This window comes from Panthera onca, chromosome A3 (assembly GCF_046562875.1).
Source record: "Panthera onca isolate mPanOnc1 chromosome A3, mPanOnc1 haplotype 2, whole genome shotgun sequence".
Lineage (NCBI taxonomy): Eukaryota > Metazoa > Chordata > Mammalia > Carnivora > Felidae > Panthera > Panthera onca.
Genome location: NC_138341.1, coordinates 102,597,274 through 102,622,401, shown reverse-complemented (window position 1 = coordinate 102,622,401; position 25,128 = coordinate 102,597,274). Strand labels below are relative to the sequence as shown.

The 25,128-nt window shown below is 41.3% G+C and overlaps 1 long non-coding RNA gene across 2 annotated transcripts in view; it reads left to right on the top strand.

The window, feature by feature from the left end:
• Positions 1-25,128, top strand: part of LOC145715368 (uncharacterized) — a 569,759-nt gene that overhangs the window by 142,753 nt on the left and 401,878 nt on the right. For both annotated transcript variants that reach the window (XR_014137428.1, XR_014137429.1), the window contains exon 2: positions 19,623-19,723. This is a non-coding gene — a long non-coding RNA (uncharacterized LOC145715368). The remainder of the gene's footprint in view (positions 1-19,622; positions 19,724-25,128) is intronic.

The window sequence follows — 25,128 nt, the reverse complement described above, 5'->3', positions numbered from 1 at the left end:
ACATACATTGAGAACCATTCTCTGGAACTCAGCATATAGGTATGTTTAAAAGATAATGATGCGACCAGAAAGGAAGCTCTATTTCAGTGAACTGGATGCCATTTCCAAATGCACGCAGGCCTGTCTGCATTGAAAATCCTTTTACCACCAGCCAGGGGAAAGTGCTGCAAATCTGAGAAGCAAACTGTAAAAATGAAAGCAGCACAGTAAGGCTCAGGACAGGGACCTCCTGAAGCCAACAGTGATAGTGGGCTTATAAAGAAATGAGTTTTATTTTGAAGTAGATAGCATTTGGATTTCTTCTTGGTGGCTGAGTTAGTGTGGACATAATAGTTTCCTAAAAATTAGCTTTGTGGAATGTTTTAATGTTGAGATTATTTATCTCGATCCATATTTTTATTTTTCCCATCCAGAAGGCTTTTTATTCAATTGGCTTCTTTTTTTCTAATTTAGTTCTTATTGTTGTTTTAATTAGAAGCAAAACCTCTATGTTAACAGTTTCCTGTATGTACTTATCTGGTAATACTCTCTAAGTGTATAAAAGAAAACATAATGATCTGAGACTCAGGTGGTAAAGTTCTAGTCCTTGATTTGGATGCTGATTGCACAGGTTACCATCCAACCTGGAATTTTAATTTGTCATTTTTCTATTTGAATATCTTTTTTTTTTCAATAAAGAGCTTATCTTGGAAATTCAGAAAAATAGAGACACATCTACAAAATCCCTTTTATATAGTTCGCACATAAAAGTTCATTTTATAATTAATTTAAGGATAGGAAAGTCTCAGGGCAATTGATAAAGGTATATGGTGTATAAAATATTTAAGATAAAAGGGATTTAAGAATATTATAACTCATCCCCTCCATTTTACCAGTGGAGAGGAAAACCAGAGTCAAGTGACTTAATAAATGCTAGCTATGGAACGCCTGGGTGGCTCAGTCAGTTGAGCTTCCATCTTTTGATTTTGGCTCAGGTCATGATCCAGAGTCGTGGGATGGAGCCCAGCATCAGGCTCCATGCTGAGTGTGGAGCCTGCTTAAGATTCTCTCTCTCTCTTTCTCTCTCTCTCTCTCTCTCTGCTCCTCTCCCATTCTCATGCTCACTCTCTCTCTCTCTCTCAAAGAAAAGGAAAAAAAAAATGCTAGCTAATAAGCAGTAAAGGCAGAATTTGAATCTGGGGCTGTATTTTCCACTATGTGTCTGTATAGCAACATATGGAACCTGTACTAGATAGTAACAAGGGTTTCTTGTTCATTGAAAACTAAACACTATGTATACATCATCTCGTTTAAACCATAAAACACCTCTGTTGGGAGATAGGATCTCAACTCTCATTTTTTAGATCAGGAGACTGAGGCTTCTCAAGATAAGTGACTTAGTCAAAGTCACATAGTGAGTGTCAGAGTTGGGATTGGAACCCAGGTCTCTCTGACTCCTGACCTCAACTTCCTAACAGCCTGCTTTTGTCATTTTCCACACCTAAATTTTTTTGCTTTGATTTTGATCATTTCTGGACCTTTTGAAAATTTCTGGACATGTTACCTTTTCTTTTTGGTGTGGAACATTGAATAGGGTAGGATAAAGGACAAGGTTCTGTGGCAAAGAAAGTAATGGCCAAAGTTTGTCTACTAGTATGTATACATTTTTGTATACATTAAACACATATAGTTCAACTATTTATTTCCCTAGGTATTAGAGCCAGCATTCTATCTACTTAAATGAGAATGTTGCCAACCTTGATGTGTTTGACTATGATATTAAGCCAGTGAGGGCAGAGGCTGCTAGAAAGAATCTATTCACTGAACAAAGACCACTTCAGCCCTTGAAATGGAACTGCAAGTTTCTGTGGTGAAACAAAAATAAACTGGGGGTGGCTTCTTACCCCAAGGATATGTCCTTTATCCACATCAGTTGAGGGAAGCAGATAGTCTGCCCGAGGATGCCAGCCCCTGCATTGCATATAAGCCAGACACCTTCACTCGAGAATTATGAGCCCAGCTCAGTGCTCTGTGAAAATAGGTACTTTTCTGGATGATTTTGTGATTGCTTTGATGATGGGGTAACACTAAATGCTGTCATTACTGAGCTATAATGGCCGGAAGTAATTTTCTCCCAGCATCAGGGACCATAGAGAACTTGTTCTGTGCTTGTTATTAGTCTATGTTGGAGAGAAATTCATTTGCTGGAGGAAAGTTATTAAAACACTATAATTCAATATTTGTGTGAGAAATAATAAAATTGATAAATTACAGGTGAGCAAGAACAGTGAGCTACGTTGTTTCTTTCTTCTGGGACCCACTGCAAATTTCTGATGTTTCCTGTGTTGTAGCTTCTTAGACAAATGATTTGTCTTTTTGAGCATGAGATTAAAGACACATGTTCTTGGTTTAAGAGCCAAATGCAGCGAAAAGACCTGCCACTCTGCTAGAATATTGTCATCCATAGTTCTACCATTATCCAGAGGAGACCAAAGCCCTATTTTGTATAGAACAGTCTTGGTTTGTCCATGATGAATAGATTATTCTTGGAGCCACTGACACTAACTTTTACCTTATCCCTAACAGGTCCCATCACTCAGAGTTTAACAATTTGTCAGGGAGCCTAAAATGAGTGCACAAGTAATTTTATTTTACCTTGATTTTCACATTAAAATGCATCATAGTTTTTCTCACGCTCCTTTGAGAGTCCCTCTATGGTGGATGTTTTGTTTTGTTTTCCCTGCTTTTCAGCTCCTTCAGCTCCTCACTTCTTTTCTTTGAGGTGTATACTTTCTCCTTCCCTCATCTCATCTACTCTCTATCCCAGTGCTTCTCAAGTTTGGGGCACATAGAATCATCTGGAGAGTTTGCTAAAATACAGAAGACTGTCAGCCCCATTTCAGAGATCCTGACTAAAAAGGGCTAGGGTGGAGCTCAACATGGTGCATTTCTAATCTTTTCCCAGATGATGCTACTGTTATCTAGGTCATATCTGAAGTGGCACTGCTCTGGAAGTCAGATGATTGTATCTAATAGATGACACTGTGTTCTAGGTCTTTCTTAAGAACTTGAAACTGATTTTTCAAACTTCCTGCTGGAGGGCTTTCCTGGCTCATATGTAGACTGCCCTCAGCATTACCACACCATCTTCTTACCTTCCTGTGTGTACTAACGATGTCTCCTGTTGAAGCACTGTACTGTACACATGAAACTAATATAACATCATATGCTAACTATACTGGAATTAAAATAAAATTAAATAAAATTAACAACAACCACCCGTCTCTTCTTTACTCCAGGTGGCCAAGCTTGAGGGCTCAAAGTGCATTTGTTCAACTTTCTCATCTTTTTAACTTTTGTTCCATTGGGTACCAAGTGCAGCATTTAATCAATGATCCTCCTGGTTACTCCAGGCCACACACCCTTCTGTATCTCTGGAAGTCTTTCCCACAGTGACCCCACTTATGCCTCTGATTCAGCTATAGCCATACCAAGCACTTAAATGCTTTTCTGTCTTTAACAGCACTGAGTCCTCAGCCTATAATAACTGTTTCCTTCTATTTCACTTACAACCTGGCTTCAACTCATGGGCCATGGGTGGATGAAGAACAGGTTTACCTTACTTTAAAGACTTGGACAATTTAGATTCACAAGGGAGACCTGAAATAATCCAGTTCAATCTAGATAGGAGATTCTTGGGATAAAGTGGAGTAAGGATGTATTTCTTCCTCTGTTTTGTTGTTGTTGTTGTTGTTGTTGTTGTTGTTGTTGTTTTGTTTTTGGCTCTACCCAACTGCCTTTGAGATCTGTGTGTCATCCACATAGACGGAGTGAAAATGGAACCACATCCTACTTGATGATCTCAGTCTATCTTATGTGCACCCCTTGCTCTCCTCCCCACCTCCCTTGAGTAATAAGCTAGTCATAATAATTATGGTCACCCTATCTTCCAAGTAAAAATATTAAGGTCTAATGGGAAGTCTGGGACGTTTGAGGAACATTCCTTTAGTTTATGAGGACCTGGGTCAGAGTACCTGAAGTGGAAACAGACCCATGGAATCAAGGCAATTAAGCATCCATGAATATTGTAGGTTTTCAAAGCTTTTTCCTTTTAAAACATGACCAATTTAAAAGAGGTTAGAGTGGGAGAGAGCCAAAGCATAAGAGACTCTTAAAAACTAAGAACAAACTGAGGGTTGATGGGGGGTGGGAGGGAGGGGAGGGTGGGTGATGGGTATTGAGGAGGGCACCTTTTGGGATGAGCACTGGGTGTTGTATGGAAACCAATTTGACTATAAATTTCATATATTGAAAAAAATAAAAAATAAAAAAAATAAAACATGACCAATTTTTGGAATGTTTGCCGGAAGTCTTTCAGAAACACATTACACATTTCTCTGCCTTATTGAACAAAGATTCAGAACCAGACTTGTCTTTTCTTGGTTCACAATAGTCATAGCAAATGCCACTTTTTGTGTCATGCAGTGTTTTCTGTCTTTTCTCCAGTTTCAAGTTGTGGCTTCATAGGTGGCTAGCTGACCTCCTGCAGTTCTCCTGCCATAACAAAATGCTGATTTTAATCTGCTGGAGCTGGCAAGTTAGGTAACCAAGTATGCAACAAGTATTTGCAAAGTACCTCAAAAGGCTCAGGAGCTGAACTGAGGGCCTATTTGTTAAACCATGACCCTCAGCTTTTGTGCTTTATCACAGCCATTTCAACAAACCAGACTGACTCTTTCTCTCCTTCCTCTGTTCCCTCCCTTTTTCCATCCTTGCCTCCCTCTTTCCTTTCTTTTCTCCCTACCTTCCCTCCCTCCCTCCCTCCCTCCCTCCTTCCTTCTTTCCTTCCTTCCTTTCCTCTTTCCTTCCTTCCTCCCTCCCTCCCTCTCTCTCTCCTCTCTCTTTCTTTCTTCCTGCCATTCCTTTCTTTCCTTTCTCTTTCTCCTCTTTCTTCCTTTCTTTTATTTCCACCCTCTCTTTCATTCTTTTCTCCATCCCTTCCTTTCTTCCTTCTTTTCTTTTTCTTTCTTTCTGCTCTTTTCTCTTTCTCTCTTTCTCCCCTTTCTTCCTTCCTTCTTTCCTTCTCTCTCCTTCTCCCTTCTTCCTCCTCCTCTCTCTCTCTTTTTGGCAAACTGACTTTGGATTGCTCAGCTCTGTCTGCTGTTTTCTTGAGTAGGGTTTCCTAGTAGAAGACTGCCCTTCAGATAAGTACAACTCAGTTACACTTTACTCTGTCGCTAGTGTAACATGTCTTCATTTCTGAGAAATACATTTAAGTCCAAGGTAAGGATGCTTATTGGAAGTTAATCTTCATAATTTAAAATTTGTGGCATGAAAATTCTGGGAGAGAATTTAAAGCCTCCTTTATATACATTGACTACATCTGTATATTTTGTGTCTTGCAACATATAAGTTGAAATTGTAGATCATCTTGCATAATGTGCCCTTAGAGAAATGGTTTTTATGGTAGTGGTATAAATTGTGCTAATTACAAAAGATTTTTTAATTTAATTGGAAAAGAGAAAGGAGAGGTATTATAATATAGGAATAAAACTGTACTATTAATTACCAATCTCTATTGCTGTTTACATGCTGTATTGACACACTTAACTTGCTGAGGGCTAAAAATTGATCTGTCCAGACTCATTTCCATTATAGTTAAAGTCATTATGTGAAACAACAGTAGCATTTGCAAAGGGGAAACAATGTATCTATCTTCACAATTAACTAGGAAACTTGTCAACTGGGCATTTCAGTCTATTGGGTCCTTCTTGTATGGAATATAATTGTTAAAGATGTGATATTCTGAGCTGGCAAGTCCCAAGCACTTAGTTACCTGTGTGCTCTGACAGTAAGGTTAGATCTTGTGTACCCCTGCACTATGAGACCTAAGTGTAACTCTAGCCTTTTTCTTTTTAGCTCAGCAGATAGTATGTATCTTAGAACCAGGCACTAAATTATAAGAAAAGTACAGTCCCTAATGAGGACCTACTATTTTGTTAGAGAGACAAGACAAATGAGTAAAACACGTAGTGAAGGCAAGTGTGGTGCATAAAGACAACACATAGGGATTTCTTTCAGGGCTAAATTGCATGGGTAGATGCTAAGTGAAGAAGGAGGTTAAAGAGATCAGTGTGGGTTGGAGTTGGGGGAGGCAGTAAGGCTGGATTGTGACCTTGAGTACTTTCTTAAAAGGAGTGGAGCCAGAGGCAGGGACAGTTCCCTGGAGCCCTGGCCGAGATGGAGGCCATGTGGGATACATGAAGTCAGAGTGAAGGTTGGTAGAAAAAGACCTGGAAGGATGCAAAGGGTACTGGTGGAGCAGCAACAATACCCGTGATCGGAGAAGATGGCAAAGAGTGAGCATCTGTGGGTAACATCTCACGGGAAGAGGGACGGCTCTTCCTCAGAGCCAGCCGAAGGGAGGAAGGGACAGACAGAGATGTTGACAGGACTTGAGCTAGAGACCTTCAGGAAAGCAGATATTCTTAGGCTGGGTTCCCTGGAAGCAGAGCCTGAGATAGGGATTCTGGTGCAGCTGATTTATGGAGGGAGAACTCTTTGGAAAAGGAGGGAGGGAAGCAGGAGAGGGCAAGGGAAGAAGTCATCAAAAACAGGCTTTCTGCTAAAGTTGAGGCTCAGCTTTATCCTATGGGGAGTTCTAGAGTGTCAGAGGCACCAGAGGGCTGTTCTGCCTGAAGAAAAGAGCCCAGGGTTTCCTACTGTGTGCCCATCGGTCATCAGCCAGTGGCAAGTTGCCTCCAGGTCAGGTGTGGGAGGGCACAACCTCCCAGGGATTTCCAGGCAGGTAGCTTCTGTCTGCTACAGACCATTTTCTGGCAAAGGGACCAGGTAGTGGGCCATTGGCAGGCGACATCTATACACCTGGGAAAGAGTTACACCTGCCCAGGAAAGAGGATTTGGACAGGGCACCAAGGAATCTACCACACAGATCTTCTTACTGTCCAATAAAAGTTCTTTTTCAAGTTTCTCCTCCCAGTGGATCACTTACTCTCACAAACCCACCCTCTGACAGATAATTAGAATATAAAAGCAGTGTAACCCCCTGTGAAAATCCCTCCCCCAATCCCCACTCCCTACTGCTGTCTGATCCCTTTTGTGTCTGGTTGTGCCCGATTCCTAGCCTAAATTAAATATTAAATTGCAAAGGGGTTTAGGTCTGTTATAGCCAGCATCCACAGGGATGGAGGTGCCTTTGGGACCCTGAATATTTACTTTTGGGACAGAAATCACTTCTTATTGCCTGGACAAACTGGTGGACATTTAGAGGATCACTTTGCATGTAGGAAAATAGATTCATGTGCATCTTCTCAGTGATGCAAGTGCAAAAGCAAACACATTTTAGTGTTATCCAGACCTAAGACAACAAATGCCTCACCCACCTAGAATTTTAATATTTGGAGAGATGGGGGCAAGGAGGTAGGAGATTTTTCTAGTCAGGAAGTTTTAACACTGGTTACACATTAGAAATCTGGGGAACTTAAAAAAAATACAACAGTATCTATGTGGATTAAACAAAATCTTGGTGTGGGGAGAAAATTGGTAGGCATTGCTATATTTTACAATTCCCAAGAGACTATAATGTACAGCCAGGATCTGTTCTCTGTCAGATAGCTGTTATTATTCAACAATCTGCCCAAAGCTCAGTGGATTAAAATAACAAGCATTTGTCCTTATTCTTGAGTCTGAGGGCCAGCTGACAGTATTTCTGGTCTAGGCTGGGCATACTCATGCATCTGGGGTCAGCTGTGTCTGGGATAGATGGTTCTGCCAATCTTGGTCAGGGTCTCACATTGTTGGGGATCATCTGGCTGGTAACTGGTTTAAGGTGGCCATAACTGGGACAACTGGGTTCTGCTCCCTGTGGTCTCTCATCCTGCAGGGTAGCCCAGCATGTTCAGATGGTGGCCTGGCTGGACTCCAAGATTTAGAGCAGAAACACAGAGAATTTCTTATGTTCTAGGCTCAGAGATGGTATGTCTTCCCTCTATTCCATCTTGTTGGCCAGAGCAAGTCCCAAGGCTGGCTCAGAGTCAGAGCAGGAAGGGATTCCAAAGTTAGAGGGCATGTGTATGGACAGAGGCAGGTCAATAGCTGAGGCCAACAATATGTTGAATCTACCACCTAGACCTAAATCCCTAACTTTACAGTGGTACAACTGACTTCTCAGAGCAGTTAATTTAAGGCTTAGTTCGGTATTTCATTCACACATCTGTTCATTGTCTCTACCTTCATCCCTCCCCATTCACACCGCTTCATTATGGGCAATATTTGAACTTTGACCTATAGCTATGGCATTGACATTTTGGCATACAATATGCACCTATTCTCTACTTGTAAAAGCCTAATTTGCTTTAATTCTATTTGTGCTCTGGACTCCATTTACAGAGAGTAGATCCACAGATAGACGGACAAGTGAAAGCACATAGTTAAAATTCATCTTCTAAAGTATTAACTATGGAGCATTCATTGTAAAGTATTAACAACTGGAGTGTAAGCTAAGAAAGTAATCATGGAATTTAATCTCTCACATTTTGACAGTTCATAGCCTTGTGGGTTTCCTTACCTGAAGAACTATTGTTTTGAAGGGAGCGGAAGGTTCATGGAAGAATGAGTCTTGAGGTATACCTTCACTCTGGTCAGAAACATGTTGAAATAGATTATACACCTGCAGATGATCTGTCATTCACTTTCCAGCCATTGTTCAAAGTGAATATTAAATATATTGTTTTATCTTTGGGTTTTTCCATAATTGGTGCCTTTGCCATCTGGTCCTACCTTTCCTACTTAAACTCACACCCTTGGGCCTAAAATCTGACTGGACTGAAATAATTCCTGGCCCCTTATTCATGCTCATGTTGTTTCTCCCACTTACTCCACCTCCCTGGGATGCTATCCTCCTTCTCTCCTCCCTGCTCTTTCAAATCTTACCATATTCTCAAGAAGCTACTCACACTGTCTTTGGGGGTTTCTGGAGACTATTTTGGCCACACCGATCCTTTAATCCATTGACTAGCCATGTAACTTATTACCTGAAACTACTGACACCATTCTGTCTTGAATAGCTTTGTGACTGGTTTAATATGTAATCACATCTCATCTGATTGGCCTGCCAGCCCTGGTCAAGCCAGGTCAACTTCTTTGACTGCTTAGTGATAGCTGGGCAGTCATAGGAATGTCAGCTCCATGAGGCCAGATCTGTCCATCTGCTGTGCTCATTACTATATCCATGGCATTTAGCACATAGAAGATACTCAATCACATCTATTGAATGAGTGAAGAAGAAGAAGAGGCTTAATATATTGGTATTTAAGCAACAAGAAACAACAAAAATGTTAACATTTTGAGTGTGTGTGGTATCCAGCATTTGTCCATTTATCTATTGAAAATGAGCCCCTCTTATGAGAGGCAATTTGCTAGATCCTGAGGGTGGAGGGGTCAGGCATAAACAAGACCCACCCGTGAAAGATCTTACAGGCTTGTGGGGGGAGGCCATCATTATTAAGTGATTTTTTTTAAGTTTATTTATTTTTAGGGCAGTGGGGAGAGCAAGTGGGGGAGGGGCAGAGAGAGAGAGCAGGAGAGAGAGAATCCCAAGCAGGCTCAGCACTGTCAGAGCAGAGCCTGATGTGAGGCTTGAACTCACAAACTGTGAGATCATGACCTGAGCTGAAATCAAGAGTTGGACGCTTAACCAACCAAGCCATCCAGGCGCCCCAATTGAGTGACTTTTGTATATGCCAGGTGCTAATGCTGGTGATGTTGGAATGACTGACTTATGTATCGGCCACTGAAGTAAATAGTGTTAAGGGTCCTAAACTCTAGGATGTATGATTATTGGTCCTCAAACAGCTAAGAACTTTGCAAAAGAATCTTAACTGTTCTGGGCCTTAGGGTTCTCATCTTTGAGATGAGAAGAACATCTTGAAGAAACCCTTTAGTTCTCACTTTCTTTGACCAAATTCTCTTAAGAAATGCTTAACATCCCTCTGATGGAATGACATGATTTTAAATCTATGTGAACAAATCAAAAATTAAAAAGTGTGCCATGAGGGCACCTGGGTGGCTCAGTCGGTTTAGCATCTGACTTTGGCTCAGGTCATGATCTTGCAGTTTGTGAGTTTGAGCCCCACATTAGACTCATTGCTGTCAGTGTGGAGCCTGCTTCTGATCCTCTGTCTCCCTTTCTCTGCCCCTCCCCCACTGGCGCTCTCACAAAAGTAAATAAGCACTTAAAAAAAAAACTGTGCCGGTGTTCTTCTATTTGCTTGGTCTACCCCTCATTGCAAGTACCACCCTCCTCTATCTCTCCATGAGAACATTAAGGTTCTCAAAGCAGCCGTGGAAGACATTTACCCAAACATTATTCAGCATAGCGCCATCCTATCTATGATCCTGTTTGTTAACGCAAAACAAAACAGCAAGAACAGAAGTGTTTATTTCTTCCTGACTGGGTCTAATCTAATGGGTATTTTGCTGGATCCTATTGCTCATCCACCTACCCAAATGTTCCCTTTGAATCTGCCCAGGAACATAATGTAACATTTAGAAATTTGTCACTGTTACTAGTTTCCTCAAACTGAGCGAATGACTAATAAAATGTTTGCTCCCTCTAGTCCTAGACCTCAGTCCAGAATCCTTGTCCCCAGAGGCAGTCAGACATGACCCTAATCCATTTGTGACTCAGGAGCAGTGACCTGTTTCCCTCCAGACTCATCTTAGGTGCCATTATCCTGGGGCTTCACCTCACCCCATTTTTCGTCTAGCTTTACAAATGCCCAGATTGAGGAAATTTTATAAATATGGCCCCAAATGGGGACAGATACTGCACGTCATCACATTGGTGCATTAGCCTGTTTAAAACCTTAGCAAGGACGGATTATTTTAATGCTTGTCTTCCTGAGCCTCCCTTGAAAAACACTTTGTTTCCAGGATTGCGTTTGCCTGTCCTCCCACACGACCAAGCAAATGTCTCCATGACAGACGGGCCACACTGCAGCCCTCAAAGTCAGCAAACTAGAGGCTTATTAAGCCAGAGGGAAAACAAAGTCTAGAAGCCTCTGTGGAAAGTACCCTTTTCTTACCCCATTTGGGCATTTGTGGGTCTAAGTTGGCTGAAACCTATATAAGCATGGATATTGAAGTCTCCCTGTAACTGGAGGCAGTGGCTGGGCCAACATTCCTTGGGGCTTCCTTGGGGGATATTCTCTTGGCAAATATTAAAATTTTGGTGTCAGGAAACAGGCTGGTCAGATTAGCCTGTGTGAGTTTGTCATCATAAATGTAAAACTGTGGGAAGTAGAAGGAGATCTCCCTCTCTTGGAAAAAGATCTCTACTCAAGGGGGGTTAAGGAGATGTGTGCCTGTTAGAAGCTGTCTTCTTGATGACACCCAGGACCCAGAGAGGGACCAGCATTTACTTGTTAGTTCAGTAGCTTGCTGAATGGAGTGAAAGGCAAAGGATATGCAATAATCTGTAAACCTTGGAGGGTCTGGCTTGCCTCCTCTCCTCCAACTGCCTCCTAATCCAACTGCAATGCCATCCTCACTTGCTTTGGTTACCTGGCCCTCTTCCTTCTCCAAAATAGAGTGGTTAGAAACAACAGAAACAATTTATTTTGCTCACAACTCTGCACTTTGACCAGGGATCAGCGGAGAAGGCTCATTGCTGCTGCACATAGTATCAGCTGACAGAGGACAACAAGGGGCTGGAGAAACTGCTTCCAAGACCAGTCATTCATGTGGCTGCTGGCCATCATTGGAAGCTCAGCTTTAGTCCCTCATAATGTGGGCTTCTGTATGGCCTGTGCTTCCTCACAACGTGGTGGTTGAGTTCCCAGGGTAAGCATCCCAAGAAATAGAGCCAAGCAGAAGCTGTACTCCCTTTCATGAACTTGCCTGGAAGTTACCCTGTGTCATTTCTATCATACTTGACAGACTCTACAAGTCAGGGCAGTCACAAAGCCCTGTCAAGGTTCAGGGGGAGGAGGTATAGACTCCACGTCTTGACAGAGAGCAGGATGGCAAGGCTCTGGAAGGTCATATGGGATGGGAAATATTGTGGTGGCCATGTTTGGGGAATATAAAATCAGGAACCATCCCTTCATTACACCAGGCATGCTCTCTTTCAGGGCTTGGCCTTTGCTTTCTCTTTGTTTAGAAAGCTCTTCTCTTAAATATGCATGTGGCTCACTTCCTTGATAACTTTGGTTGTTTACCGAAACATTTTCTTCTCTTCAAAGTTTTCCCTGGGTGGCCTGTGCAAAATGAAAACCCACCCCACTTCCTAATTCCCTCCCTGCTTGCTTTTTCTCCATAGAACTTGGCACAATCTCCATACTGTATATTTTACTTACTTATTCTGCTTTTTTTAATTTTACAATTCCCTTCATTAAATTGTAAGCTTCCATTAAGGGAAGGGATTTTAGTGTTTTATTCATTGCTGTTTCCCCAGAGCTAGAAGAGTGCCTGGCACATAGTTGTGGACTCAATAAATATTTGTTTGAGTAAATTAATGAACATCTGCCATCATAGGACACAAGAAATGGCAGTGACCATTTGTTCTCATTTACTTTGATCTGTAGGTCCCGAGTGCAGTGCCAGGCCTATAGACACTCTCTGATGATTTCATTAATGAACTAGTTAAATAAATATAGTGGTTTTAAACTGTTTCTCAGTTTGAAAAAATATCAACGATAAACCATCAGCTTCCCATCTACAGTCATGTCTTCACGATGCATACCCCCTTCTCATCTGCAAAGTCATGGCACCAGCAAATGTGGATATTAAATTCTGCTCTAACAGTGCCACTCCAGCTTCCAGTTAGAGCCAGGAAGTTATAAGAATGGCAAGAGAGAAAATCACAGGGGATGACCAGAAGAATAGACACAGCTCTGGCAGTGAACCTCTAGGTGTCTGCTTGATATTGCCTCCATTGTCTGTTATCTAAGGGGTTGACCTGTAAGTCAGTCAGAAGGTGGCTTTCCCCCAATCTGGTCCAATGTCCACAGTTTAGATGTCCTAGAAAATGGGACATCTAAATTTGAAGTCATTGTTCAAATGTTATCACACAGTTGTCATCACACAGTTTGCCATCCTTGAGGAATGGCCTCTCTTGTTTCTGCGTGGCTCTTTAAACAGGTATTCCCTGCTTGTGCTTATTAGCATGTTCTCCGGATGTGTTTGGAGTAAAGGAATGACATTTCAAAATGGATTAATAAAGAATCCTTTAAATTACATGTGCTCTTGAGTTTCTCTTAAGTAGTAGTCAGTAAAGTTGGAATCAGACTGGAATGCCCTGGACCCACTGTCAGGTATATTTTCCAGAAGTTGAAAAAGACTCTGTTATGAGATAGGCTTACAATGACGTTTCAGTGTATGTAGCATTGGACAATTGTTCCCCTTGCCAAAGTAGAAAGAAACAAGAGTCATGGGCCCAGACATCTTCAATATGGTGGACAGGACCGTAATGGTGACCTAAGTGTGCCACCTGAGTCAGCTCAGCAGCATACAGGGTCTCCATTACTCCCTGTTGCATCAAGACCCTGAATCTGGGAGTGTCTAGAAGAGAGGCAAATGGTAGCCTGTTCTCCATGTCTTGTGGGTGGTGTGGGGCAAGGGGGTTCCCAGGGCTCTTCTAGGGCTTCTTCCTCCTCAAGCAGAGGTTACAAGAAAGAAGGAACAGACATGCTTTGAGTTCTTTCTGAGACTAGGTAAGGAGAATATAAACTATTAATGTAATTTATGGACAGAAGCATTTTGAATATAAATGAAGCAACCAATGGTCCTTTTGATTGGCATTTATATCTCCTTTTATAGAGATCACATAGAGTAGTGTTATAATTCTTGACAGTTTTGATTGTAAAATATATAGGACTTTAAGCTCTCTGGAAGAAAGCAAAGATGATTAATATTAATAATGGACAACTAAATACATAACAGACATGAGTAATATGTTTTCTAGTTATAGAGCTATTGTTTTAACTCATTGGAAAACACTGTATGCTTTATTGTCAGGAATGCAGTAATAATAAGACACTATATTATTTAGGTCACATAAAAGAAGACATTCAAGCTAATCCCTAAATCCTTTTAATTTCCTTACTCACGTTACAGAAAAAAAACAATAGCCATTTGACTCTACTACTATTCAAACTAATGCATTCAAGGCAAGGTGCCTGATTAAAGATGTAGATCAAAATTCAAATAAGTTTCTTCGAATGCAGTCAGTCTCAGAGTCATTTGGAAGTGTCAAGGAAGACTGTGGATCTCTAAAAAAAATAAATAAGAGAGACTGGGCAAATCAAAGTATATTAATATCACAGTGATGAGCATGTTTTGTGTTTGCTTTTTTTTTTTTCTTTCCTTCTTCTACTACATGCAGAATGCTGAATGAAGTAACTTGGCTTTGTCAGCAAAAATACGGTTCTAATAAGAGTGTGTATTGTTATGGGGGAAACTATTTCAATAGAAAATGCACATCTCTTAGATTATATCTAGCACTGGGTAAATTGCAAAATGTTTTACCACTTTTATTTCCCACTTCCTCCTCCCTTCCCATGACTCTGGGTGGCCATGTGGAAAAAGGTAGAAGGTGATAACAAGGAAGAATGGACATTGTGACTTGCCTATAGGTCAAAATAGAACAAATGAACAAGTGAATGTTGCATATATCATATATTCATTCAAAAGCTATTTAGAATGCTATCAGGACAAATATAATAGGTAAAAGGTGAAAAAGCAGTAGAATAGAAGTAAAAATTTGTATATTATGTGGAAAATGTGATCCCCCAATAAATAAATGACCAGTACATGCGTTGCATCTGAAAAATCCTAGTCACATGTTAGAGGCAGGATGTAAATATGGATCTGAATTAAAAAAAAAAAATTTAATGTTTATTTTGGAGAGAGAGAGAGAGAGCGAGCAGGGGAGGGGCAGAGAGAGAGGGAGACAGAATCTGAAGTAAGATCCAGGCTCTTAGCTATCAGCACAGAGGCCGATGCAGGGCTCGAACTCAGGAACTGTGAGAGCATGACCTGAGCCAAAGTTGGACTCTAAACCAACTGAGCCACCCAGATGCCCCTGAATTTGTTTAAACCAAAGAAGACAACATGGACAATTACATAATTTATGTACATATAACTACTCTTCTTAGACAAATACACCCGTTTTTTTTTCCCCTAAGATTTGAAAGAAGCTATTATTTGGATTTTATCTTATATTGTTTTTTGTTGTTTATTTTGTCTTCTCTCCTATATAGGCTTTAAAATAAGATCCTGATAATAGAGACAGAAATAAATTCTCCCATCCTATTCCCTTTGTAATTAGCTGTGGTGTAGAAAGCCCATCTTATACAAGGTATTGTTATGACTCCCCACTGCACTATTTTCCTCTGACATTGGGTACCTTCTTTTTAGTGATGCACCCATTAGCCTTTGCTGCATAGACAAGCTATCCCAAAATTTTGTGGCTTGCACTAACATTTATTTGCTCACAATTATGTAAGTTGGCAATTTGGACTGGGATAGGGGGGCCAGTCCTTAGCTGGTTTTGCCTAAGCTCACTCTTGTAACAGCTGCATCTGACAACTCAGCTGGAACTAGATAGGAGAGGATGACCTCGTTTACATGTTTGGTGGTTGGACAGCTGGAGTGCTTTATCTTTCCTCCACGTGGCCTTTCCAGTAGGCTAGCTTGGGCTCCTTCAAATTACTACTTCAGAGTTCCAAGTACAGCAGAAAAAGAGCAAGCCTTAATTGAGTGCAAGCAATTGCACTCAACCCCCTCTTGGCATTACATTTGCTGATGTCCTATTGGCCAAAGCAAGTCACATGGTCAAGCCCAGATTCAGTGAGTGGAGAAATAGATTTCACTCTTAAAGGCAAGACCTGCAATGAATTTAAATTTTGAATTTTAAATTTGTGGACTTTTTTTTTCTTTTCTTTTCTCTTCTTTTCTTTTCTTTCTATTTTTTTTTTTTTTTTTTTTTTTTTTGGTGCATATTCTACTGCAAGTTCAATTTTGCTGCTGCCACTTGAGGGAAGGGACCACCTTTCCCCTTGCTTACACTGTAGCTTAAAGAAAAGAACTATAGCTTCTACTCCTTGTTTAAAATCCTGTGTTCCATAGGGAGGTCAATTGTGGGGCCTCTGAGATGCTCTTTCAGAAAGAGGAATTCACCTCGGCCATTGATACAGCAGGAAATGAGAAACCACATGATGTCAGAGTTGTGGGGAGAGCAAAGATAGAAATGAGTAGAAATAATGCAGGTGAAAATTGTGTGTGTGAATGTGTGGGCATGCATACATGGGAGGTGAGGGATGAATGAACTTGTATTTCAACATTAACCAGCTTTATTCTTTTGAGGGCAAAGGAGAATCATTGAACAATTTTAGACTTTTGTAAATCATTTCCCAAGTGCATACCAGGTTGTGGGGTAAGATAGAGTCAAAAACATTATCACAAAGCATTCTTTCTTTGGCAGGACCTTTCAAGGTGCCTTCTTTTATATCTGGAAGTCCCCAGAGGCATCTCAAATGTTCTCACAAATATAATCTTCTTAGCTGCCATGTGGTGTCTACCATTTTTCTCTGCTTCAGTCCCCTGTAGGGATGTCAGCTGCTAAGGCCGCTGATGCTGGCAAATGCCCTTTGAAGATTCTGGGGATACTTAGGTGCTGATGCAGCCTTTGTCTCCCTCCAGGGATGAAAGTGCTAGCATCAGCATTGTTGGGTCTGCAGGTGCCCCATTGTATTCTTATAGCCTTATAAAGGTTGTCCTACAATGGCCACCTATGGATTTTACCGGTTGTTATAGTTGGGTTTTTGAATCAGTTGGATGAATTCTCTTGGAGTAGTGTTTTAGTTCCTCATGCAAATAGAGCTATGATGGGTCTGCTTCACAGGTCCTTCATATAACCCTTGCATCAGTTACCTGTGGCCATGAGATGCAGTGTAGCAAACAACCAGAAAGCCTCAGAAGTCTATGGGTCATCTAAGTGGCCATGGCTTGCGCATCAAACTGTGGTCAGCTGTGGGTAGTCAGGAGGTTTTGTTGATCTTGACCATGCTCTCTGACCTATCTGGGAGGGCATTTAGCTTAGGAGATGAGGCTCCATGCCACATCATCTCTCATCCCCCAGCAGGCTAACCCAAGTTTGTTCTCATGGCAGAGGCAAGCTTCTAAGAAAGAGAGCAAGCACTCAAAATCTCTTGAGGATTAGGTTCAGAATCTCCACAATGTGACTTCTACTCAGAGCAAGTAACTCACTAGACCAGATTGAAGGGGTAGAGAAATAGACTTTATCTCTTGGTGGGAGGAGCTGCAAAATTACATTACAAGGTACATTGACATGGGAAAGGGCAGAGAATTGGAGCTATCTTTGCTACCAATCTGCCACACACCCAAATCACCTCTGAGTCCTGAGGTGAGCACAGGTTGGCAACCCAGACAATGTTAAATGCATTTGAGAAAGATTAATTTGGTAATCCTTCTAAAAAGGTAGAAGATAAATTGATTTAGGTAGTGGTAGGGGAGGTTGGTGTAACCAGCAAAATGGCTTTTGCCTTAATAAAAGTGATAAATCAGGAGTGTCTAGAACAGGGATAGCAAATAGGTTGCATGCTGTGTGATTGATTTATAGTAAATGCCTGGAGTGGGGTGTTGAGGAGAATTATGTGGGCACTTTCCTGGGTGAGCTGAACACAGAGCCTTGATGAATTGGCTATGTTTGCCATGGTCATTGATGGGACGAATGACAGCACAGTACCAGGTACTTGCCATTTTTGTTCTACCAAGAGCAGTGAAGTGAGGTTAAAGAGTCTTTTGAAATTAATTAGGAGGCAGAATTAAAAAGTGTTGCCGATCTACTGCCAATGAAGGAAAACTATCTTTCTAGGATAATCCTAGATTTTGGATTTGGGTACTAGATAAATGATAATGTCATTTCTTGAAGTGGGTCATATTATGCAAGGTGTATATTTGAGTCTGTATTATATAAGCCAATCTTATATCATATTGCATAAGGAGTATTTTTTTTTTTCTCTCTCTCATGTCTCAGTACATAACCAACCCAAAGCTTACAAGTTGCGATGGTTAGTTTTATATGTCAACTTGACTGGTTAGGTCAATATTAAGTCAAACATTATTCCAGGTGTTTCTGTGAGGGTATTTTGGATGAGATTAACATCTTTGCTGATAGTCTGAGTTAAGAAGATTGCCCTCCCTAATGTGAATGAGACTCATCCAATCAACTGAAAGCCTTAAAGGAACAAACAGGCTGACTCTCCTTGAGTCAGAGAGAATTCCTTCTGCCTGACAGCCTTTGAACTGAGATGTCAGCTTTTTATTGGCTTCATACTCAAACTGAAGCATCAGCTGTTTCTGGGTCTTGCGTTTTCTCATTTTAGACTAGAACTACATCATCTGTTTTGTTGGTTCTCAGGCCTTTGGACATAGACTAGAACTACACCATTGGCCTTCCTGGGTCTCCAACTTGCCAGCTTACCTTGCAGATCTTGGGATGTGTAGGTGTCTATAATCACATAAGCCAATTCCTTACAGCAAGCAAACAAACATATACATATAAATACACACACACATACACATCTGACTGCTTCTGTTTCTCTGGAGAACCTTGCCTAATGGAGAAGCTTAAACAACAATTATTTTAAATCTCAGAATCTGTAGGTCAGACATTTGACAGGATGGAGTGGGGATGCTCTGTGATATTTGGGGCCTCAATGCTCCTACCCTTGGCCTCTCCTTCTCAATGTGGTCTCATCACAAAGAAATCAAGTCTGAGCTACTTTAGAGTTTGGCTGATGTCCCCTGGAGCAAGCATTCCAAATAGACAAGCACTTCTTAAGCCTCTGCTTCCATTAGGTTTGATATTGTCCCATTGGCCAAAGCAAGAGTCAGTGTGACAAGGGACTACACAAGGGCATGAATGCCTGGAGATGTAGTTCATTGGAGCTATCAAAGTTAGTCTGTCACTCTGGGAGGTTTGATGTTCCATCTTAGGCATATTGATTCTGATGTGTCTATGTGATACCTAAGTGGGAAAAGTCAGGTGCAATATGGGTCTGAGGCTAGGAAAAGGTGATTTAGCTGGACAGATTCATATGGAAATCATGGATACATAGGGGTAATATGAAAATTTTCCATACTCAGTATAACATGGATGCTAACCAGTCAGAACAGTTACTGGCTGTAGCCTTGAAGCAGGATTCAGAGAGTCCTTGGTTATGCCGGGCATTTTCCCTTTTTGGATCACTGGGAGGTTGCAGGAGTCCCAGGAAAAGAGGTAGGATAGACAGGGTCATGAGATGGCACTGGTCAGAGGAGGGCACTGGTTGCAACCATTTACCAACTGGTGGGAAATATTACAATATTTTGACAACTGAGTATCAGTTACTGTATACAGGTGATGGCTGAAGCCATGGGTAGTGTGGTCCACAGTGTACTGAGATAGGGCATTAGATTAAACAGGATGATGTGACCAATATTTAACCACTTTTGGCCTGCAGAAAGCACAATTTCATATGCTTCAACCTAAGCCACAATGAGACAAAAATAATTCTAAAATGGATACCAAAATTTAACAGGCAGATGAACAAGAGGAGCCCCGAAGGAAAGTGAAAGGGAAGATTCCATGGAAGGAAAGGAGGAGCACATGAAGAAACGGAGCCAACGAAGGTCTTGAAAACCACATAGCACAGTTCAGGTAAGATGAGGACTGCCTATCTTTTGTATTTGGCCTCTGAGAGCAGACCTCGGTGAGTTCCATTTCAGGGAAATGATCAGGGCAGAACTCATGTTTCAGAAGCTTATGAAGTACATGGAAAGTGAGAAGTTAATCAAGACGAGTTTGGAGTATCTCCCTTTGCCTGATAGTGAGGGGAGAAAAGGTAATTGATTGAAAGTAGAGTTAGGGGAAGGTTATATTTTTTAAGATGACAAAGGCCTGCCCAAGTTTACATGAGAAATGGAAAGATAATATTTAAAGATCCTTCAGTGTGATGTTGTAAGATGATCTGTTGAAAAGGTAAGGTGGTAAGTGGAAAGAACAAAGTCTACAGTTAGAAGCATGGGGTTCCTGTCCCAGCTTTTCTGGTCTTGAGGGCCAGGCTGGCCACTTTGTAGCAAATCTGTCTCAGTAAACAGGGGTTCTCATCTTGATTGTATAGCAGGATGACCTGGAGGAACTTACAATTTTCCATGCTCAGGTCTCACCTCAGACTCATGACATCAGAATCTCTGGGGTATGCCCAGGCTGCAGTGTCTTTTTAAAGCTCCTAATTTATTCCATATGCACTTCGGATTGAGCAAAAACTGTTTTAGAATATTAGTTATTTATCTCCCCTTGCCTCAGTTTTGGTGCTTAGTGACCAAAACATTCACTACTCTCAGTACCAGTGGCTTCCCATGACAATGTGGCTGTTGTAGACCTTCTCCCAGGGAAGAGCTGTTCAGCCTCAGCTGTGTATTATAACCTCCTGGGGGCAGTTACAAAATGCTGATGTCTGGGCCTCACTGAAGAGATTCTGATGTAATTGGTCTGGGATGTTGTTATGAGTTGAACTGTGCCCCTCCCTGCCCCCATCCCCGCCCCTGTCCCCTGCAAAGATTTGTAGAAGTCACAACCCCCAGTACCTCAGAATGTGACCTTATTTGTTTTTTTTTTTATTTTTTTTATTTGTTTTTTTTTTTTAATATATGAAATTTATTGTCAAATTGGTTTCCATACAACACCCAGTGCTCATCCCAAAAGGTGCCCTCCTCAATACCCATCACCCATCCTCCCCTCCCTCCCACCCCCCATCAACCCTCAGTTTGTTCTCAGTTTTTAACAGTCTCTTATGCTTTGGCTCTCTCCCACTCTAACCTCTTTTTTTTTTTTTTTTTTTCCTTCCCCTCCCCCATGGGTTTCTGTTAAGTTTCTCAGGATCCACATAAGAGTGAAACCATATGGTATCTGTTTTTCTCTGTATGGCTTATTTCACTTAGCATCCCACTCTCCAGTTCCATCCACGTTGCTACAAAAGGCCATATTTCATTCTTTCTCATTGCCACGTAGTATTCCATTGTGTATATAAACCACAATTTCTTTATCCATTCATCAGTTGATGGACATTTAGGCTCTTTCCATAATTTGGCTATTGTTGAGAGTGCTGCTATAAACATTGGGGTACAAGTGCCCCTATGCATCAGTACTCCTGTATCCCTTGGATAAATTCCTAGCAGTGCTATTGCTGGGTCATAGGGTAGGTCTATTTTTAATTTTCTGAGGAACCTCCACACTGCTTTCCAGAGCGGCTGCACCAATTTGCATTCCCAGCAACAGTGCAAGAGGGTTCCCGTTTCTCCACATCCTCTCCAGCATCTATAGTCTCCTGATTTGTTCATTTTGGCCAGAATGTGACCTTATTTGGAAGTAGGATCTGTAAAGAGGTGATCAAGTTAAATCAAAGCCATTATCATGAATCCCAATCTAATCGACTAGTGTTCTTATAAAAAGGGGAAATTCAAATACAAAGAATCGCACAGAGAGATGACGTGGGGAGAAATAAAGGAAACGCCATGGTAAGATTAGATTAAAGTTATGCTGCCTTAAGATGAGCTCCAGGCGACCAGCAGCTGGAGGAGGCATGGAGGGATCCTTTTCATCCAGGTTTCGGGGGGAGCATGGCTGATCCCCAGATTTTGGACTTCTAGTTTCTGGAACTGTGAGACAATACATTTCTGTTGTGATAAGCCATCCAGGCTGTGGTACTTTGTTACAGCACCTCTAGGAGATTAACATAGATGGTCTTGGATAGCAGTTTTAAAAGTGGCCCAGATGATTCTAATGTGCCAGGATTGGTATTCATAACTATTAAGGGAAATAAATGTATCGCAGGTATAACCTGAGTAGAAAATGTCAAAACCAGTTTAGAAGCCATGCAAACATAAGTATCACAAGTATAATATTTAAAATATAGTAATCTGAAGAGTAATTTTAATGCTTAGTTATATATTTCTTCCTAACTTGGGGCTTTGCATTATAAAAGAGACATTTGCTGCCTTGCTCCTCCGCAATTTCTTGCCTGGATGCTCATTTTTAGTATATCTCACCTTGAGTGATGAGATTCTGGATTTCCACTTCGTGTGTGCTTTACAGGTCTCCTCATGGCACATCTTTTATTTTTCATGCCTAAGGGCACTGACTTGTACCTATCCCTACTGGACTTTATTCTGTTCATTTATAATGTAGCATTTCTTCAATTTGTCACAGTTACTTAGAATTCTGATCCTGCAGTCCAACATTCTAATTTCTATTACTCAAGGAGAGTCCCCAGGACAATTGAATTAAGAATTATATGAACAGTAGGAGGAATCAATTTCGAGAAGATCAGATAATGGAAGGTTTATTATATTATGTACTGCATTAAAGCGTAAAGATGTATGAAAGATAAATGGTCAATGCACGAATTATACAAAGAGTTTCTTAAACGAGCCTGTGAGATCAGTCCCTGTCCAGGCATAGTGTGAGATGTAGAATCTTGTCACTGTCATTCAAAATGTACACAGACCAGCAGCATCAGCATCATGTGGAGCTGGTTAGCAATGCAGCACTCTCAGACTCCATCCCAGAACTACTGAATTTGAATCTGCATTTTTACCTGGTCTCCAGGTGAAGCACATGCATATTAAACTTTCAGTCACACTGGCATAGACATGTTTCCTGTCTTAAAGAACTCCCACCAACTAGGCTGGTTGAGGAGCTAAGATACAAACATGGTAGATCAGTGCTTCCCAAAGCTTGGTCTGGAGGATCATCTGTATCTGAGTGACCTTTGATGCTTGCTAAAAGGAAAGATACATTTGGCCCTTTCATAGACCCACTCAGTATTCAAGCCTTTGGAGGTGGGACTCAGGAATTTGAAATTTTGTAAGCTCCCTAGATGAATTGGATGCACATTAAAGTTGCAGAGAAACTGTCTGAGAACAATAGAAATTAATTTGGCTTCAACACATCTGAGGAATAGGGCACCTTTCCATTAATAACAGCTGTGCATAATGGCAGGGTCACAGAGATGGCAGCTGTTCTTTCCTAGAGCAGTGTTTTCAAAGGATGGTCCACAGATCAATAGCACAGATATCCCATGGGAGCTTGTTAGAAATGCAGAATTTCAGACTTAACCCTGTATCTACTATTATGGGCTGAATTGTGTTTCCCCCAAATTCATATTTGAAGTGCTAATCCCCAGTGCCTCAGGAATGTAACCATATTTGAAAATAAGGAATTTAAAGAGGTAATGAAGTTAAAATGAGATTTTTAGGGCGGGCCCTAATCCAACATGACTGGCATCCTTATGGGAAGAGGAAATTTGGACACATGTGTGTGTGCATAGAGGAAAGGCCATGTGAAAATGGAGGGATATGACATCCATAAGCCAAGGAGAGAGGCCTCATACACCTTGATCTTGGACTTTTAGCTTCTGTAACAGTGAGAAAATAAATTTCTGTTGTCTGAGTCGTTCAGTCTGTGGTACTTTGTATGACAGTCCTAGCAGACTAACAGGCCAATTAAATGAGAATCTGATTTTTTTTTTAAAAAAGATTTTATTTTTTAGGGGCACCTGGGTGGCTCAGTCGGTTGAGCATCCGACTTCAGCTCAGGTCATGGTCTTGTAGTTCGTGAGTTCAAGCCCCATGTCGGGCTCTGTGCTAACAAACAGCTCAGAGCCCGGAGCCTGCTTCAGATTCTGTATCTCTCTCTCTCCCCCTCCCCTGCTCATGCTCTGCCTCTCTCTGTCTCTCAAATAAATGTTAAAAAAAAATTACTATAAGATTTTATTTTTTTTATTAAAAAATTTTTTTAAATGTTTATTTATTTTTGAGACAGAGACAGAGCATGAATGGGGGAGGGTCAGAGAGAGAGAGAGACACAGAATCCGAAGCTGGCTCCAGGCTCTGAGCTGTCAGCACAGAGCCTGACGCGGGGCTCAAACTCATGAACTGTGAGATCATGACCTGAGCCGAAGTTGGAGTCTCAACCAACTGAGCCACCCAGGTGCCTCAAAAAGATTTTTATTTTTTAAGTAATCTCTATACCTAATGTGGAGCTCAAACTCATGACCTTGAGATCAAGAGTGTCATGCTCTACTAAGCCAGCCAAGTGTCCCTAGAATCTGAATTTTTAACAAGTGTATAAGGAGATTTGAGAAAGTACTAGTCTAGGAGAGGGGTTCTCAAACTTTACGGTGCATCAGAGTTACCTTGAGAGCTTGTTAAAATACAGATTGCTGTGACCTATTATAGAGACTGATCTGGTTGTCCTGGGGTGGGGCCAGAACAGTCTGCTTCTCTAAAAAGCTCACAGGTGATGCCAAGGCTATTGGTTTGCTGGCTACACTTGAGTGGTACCATTGGGACCAGCAGGATCAGCTTCACCTCGTAATTATTAGGAAAGCAAATTTGGAGGCCCCACCCAAGACTCAAATTAGAGATTTGAGGGCTGGGACCAGCAGGGTGACTTTAAAGCTTAGGTTTGAGAATTGGTGGTTGAGAGCTCAACAAAATCTGGACAAAAGGGCCATGGGTAGTTTGAAACACTTCTTACCTCCAGGTGATTATTTTGTTGTTTTTCTAGAAGGCATGCTTTCATTCTTCCAATTAAGAATCATTGCCAGGAAATGATTCTCTCAATAGCCAAGGCAGTGGTTCTTGAACTTGAAAGTGCATCAAATCACCTCATTATTGGGCCCAACCTCCAATTTATGATTCACTTGGTTTAGGGTAGTGTCCCAGAACTTGTGTTTCTTAACAAATGCCCCCTTGATGCTTATGCTGCTTATTCAGGGACCACATTTTGACAAACATTAAACTAAGGGCTTGCAAAATACTGTGACGTGGGTCAGATCTTGGTATCACTCATATGGTAGACACTATTGTTTGGCCAACCAAATACTCATTCAGGACCCATTTTTCCCATGGCTTTATTCAATACAGAATCTAAGAAAAGGTAAGTTCACTTTGTCAGACTAGTCTACGGCTAGGAGTGAGCATGTGATATTCTGACAAAATTCTAGCCATTGGGACCTAAGCAGAAGTCTGCAAGGGGTGTGGGACAATTCTGGAAGAGTT